This window comes from Bidens hawaiensis, unplaced genomic scaffold (assembly GCF_021521415.1).
Source record: "Bidens hawaiensis isolate Kalapana, Puna unplaced genomic scaffold, B.hawaiensis_p1.1 tig00045951_1, whole genome shotgun sequence".
Classification (NCBI taxonomy): domain Eukaryota; kingdom Viridiplantae; phylum Streptophyta; class Magnoliopsida; order Asterales; family Asteraceae; genus Bidens; species Bidens hawaiensis.
In genome coordinates this window covers 101,942-105,750 of record NW_027498173.1, presented here as the reverse complement: position 1 = coordinate 105,750, position 3,809 = coordinate 101,942, and positions in this window count along the sequence as shown.

Here is a 3,809-nt window from a genome sequence, read left to right as displayed (position 1 = left end):
CATATTCAAACGTACTAAAAAATATTACAACTGTAAAAATTTCTTCGAGTAAGCTTTTCTTTGTCGAGCAGACCTTGTAATCCATAAGTGTGCTGGAAAGGTTCTTCGAGCAAGCTTTTACCTACAATATTTTCCATAGAAAATAATATCTTCCTTAGAAAATATTCTTCAAGCAGACTTCAATCTTCATGATATAATCAAACTTTGCTCGATAGTAACCTACGAGCAAACTTGTTCTTCTTGATGTCTTCAACCTTTGTTAATAACTTATTCTAGCAAACTAAGTGTGCTGGTGGTACTGTAGCTTGCTCGAGGTTGAACCTTACTCGTAGAAGTCCTTAGTGTAAATCCTTTAACTTCTAACAAGTGTGCTTGAGATCACTATTATTGAAACCTTTCTAGACCCACCAAATTACTTAGTTTAAGCCAAGTCAAGTCAAGGGTTTGCTCTGAAACAAACCTTGATCAACTGAAAAACAACCTTGCTTGATGAAGTGTAGTTTTCTCGAACTAAACACTTTGAAGAATTCCAATAGATAACCTTGCTCGAGTAAGATACATTGCTTGAATAAATTTTATTCTTGCTCGAAGTGCTTGGTTTGCTCGAATTTCATTCTTAGCATATTTCTCTAGGAGGTTGAGAAGATTCCAATCTTCCTTGATCAATTTTGATCCCAACAATCTCCTCCTAGATTGGAACAAACTCAGATGTAACAAAACACCTGTAGATTACATACACTTATCTAAAATACACATCAAATTCTTAAAAGCAGTAAGCTACATTACTTAAAAGAAAATATTACATAATTTAAAACCCACCTAGTTGATTCATCAAAATTACATACATAAGATTGTTGGTTGACTTGTGATGATGAGATTAAAAAGTGGTACTACAATGATAGATAAAATCTTCTTAAAGTGTTGATTAGTAATGTAGAGATTATAACCATTTGACTATTTTGGTGGAAGTTGACTTGAATGCACATATGGTTCAAAAACATGATTAGGTAATAAAGTTGGATTCTTGTCTTACATTGATTTTGCATGGATTGAAAGTAACTAGTAATAATAGGATGCAATGATTATAATATGATAGACAAACTAGAATTAATTAGTAAACTTACCAATAAAGGAAACTTTTTGATTTGGTGCATATTGTTTAATAGTTTAATTTGATTATTGAACACATGGATATATGAATGATTAATGACATATGATTAGGATTGTGTTAGTAAACACTATTGTGAAAATTGTTGAGTTGACAAGAGAATTATTAAGTTGTTACTTGCTAAGAATAAAAACCTTTGTTAGTTAATAAATGGAAAATCTAAGACCAAGTTGAATGATGAATTGTATGGAATCTTTGTCAAACTAGTCGAATGAGATAAACAAGAATCATACATGATTATGTTTGAAGTTTTAATTGAATGAAAATTGTGAATATAACCAAATTGCTAATTATGGAAACTTAGTTGTTTGAAGTGTTGAAAATGCTATTGTTAGATGATGATGATAATAGGATGAAATGGGACCATTTTATAAGTTATGATCTGGAAAATATGATGCATAAACACTGTATTAACATTCAAATATGAGTTTCTCTAAAAACCCCTTGTTTGTAAATGGAATGTTTTTGGGGGAAAAGCATATTCCTTTTATTGATTTTATTAAAGTTTTAAAAGCATTTTATTTTAAAAACCATGTTAAAAGTGGGATGAGTCAAATTGGTTAAATAACTGTTAGCCGAAATAGTAAGGGAACATAAATGTTGGTAGATCTATCGGGGTGATGCCCCCACTTCCAATCACGTTGGGTTAAAAGTGTGAATATTTTGAGTTTGGTATGTTTCGTGTTATAAATATTGATAGTCATACGCTTGTTGTATCCTTTGCTCGTTTACAACAGTACGACTTGTTTAAGAAGTAAAATGCTATGTTTTTATAAAGATTCGATCATTGTGGTATAATGGTTGAAGACCATTATATCATGGGATTATATATATATATATATATATATATATATATATATATATATATATATATATATATAGTTCCATTGAACACGAACTTAGAGTAATTATAATTCCAGTTCATGATCAGAGCAACCACAACCGACATTTGAATGTGGCTAATCTCGTCTGATCCCCATTTGCGTCCTGACACACATGTAAAGAACTTGTGAATCAAGAACCTCCAGTATGGATGGAAACGTTTCTTGATAGATGGAGGATAGGATCCTTCATAACCCATCCTGACTATAACTTCAGTGACATCGTTAGTTGAATATTCCGTTGGGTAGTCTGATTGATCGTCGAATAATAAAACTTCATATATAATGGCCTCTGAGATGACGACCGACTTCTTTTGAACTGTAGAGTCAATAATAACAGCCCTCCTGACACCTCGTTGATTAATAGAGGCATTATTCCAGAACTCCGTAATCATCTTCTCGCATATAACAGAAGTTTCTCGTATAGCATGAGAAATCCTGCAAGTGTCAAACCCAACGATCATATATTTGAATTCCTTATGTACCAGGGGTGGATCAAACAAGCATCTAGCTATATTGTGAGTATCCACAAACTTTAAAAGAGCCTGATCAGCCATTTCTGCAACAAACGAGTTAAGTTAATAAAATGTTTACTTAAATTAACAATAACTTAATGTTTTGAGGACACATATTAAATTTCAAAACATCAGGGACCAAAAGTGATAAAAACATATGATGTTTGTCATTAATGTAAATTAATATGAGTTTTTGGTCCAGGGGAGAGTTCTCTGTCCAAATACAGAGATTTTGGTCTAATTATGAGATTTCTGTCCAGTCCCCCCAAGAACAGGAGTTCTCGGTCAACATAGAGAGTTCTCGGTCAATAGATCAAACGAGAACTCTTAGTTTGACCATGAGTTTTCGGTCAAACTATCTGAAAACCCTAGATCTACGAAGTCACATGATTTCGGCTAAAAACCCCTTGAGTTTCTCCTCGAGAAACGGACCATCTTCTTCAAACAACAGAGATCACCACGGACACCGAGACTTGCAACTTCAAGAACTCATCACCCATCAAGTACATAACTCACAATCACTTCAAAATCTATCCAAATCACTATTCATCACAGTGGTGACACTCAATCCCCAAATGATCCATACACAGTTCATGATAGACATAAGAAGATTCTCTTATCAGTTATCGGTTTACCTGTTAAGAAAAATCACGAGATATCTTGAAGTATAGAAGATTATGAATCTCATTAGCACAAGAGATTAGAGGTTTTCGACTAGGAGAGATTGAAAGTCAAGAGTTTTTGAAAAAGTAAGATCAATAATGCAACAAGATCTTATAAATATCAAATTATTGACACGGGCCGAAGACCCTGACGGGTCGAGTATCCTGATGTAAGCCAGGCACATAAACTTAAATCCAAGCCAATTATTTTAAGAATCACATGGGTTGAAAACATTTTTAAGCCCAATAAGAACTTGACTAATTAAAAATATTTCTTATAGCATTCATTTCAACGAGAGTAATTAGATGGTAAAAATAAAATAATAATAAAAAAGATAAAATGAATACAAAATAAAAAAAACTAAATTCAATCACTCGGTCTTCTTGTAATTTAGCAACATTTTTGGGATCAAATTTCAGTTTCAATAAGAACGTAACCTTTAAGAAAAACCGAACATGGAATCACATTGATTAAGATTCTTTCACAGGTATTCATGTTCAGAGTTTTTATGACATAAATAAACAGGTTCATATCAGGTATAATAGACTTAGCATGATTTTCATTGCATTAGTGATACGAGTT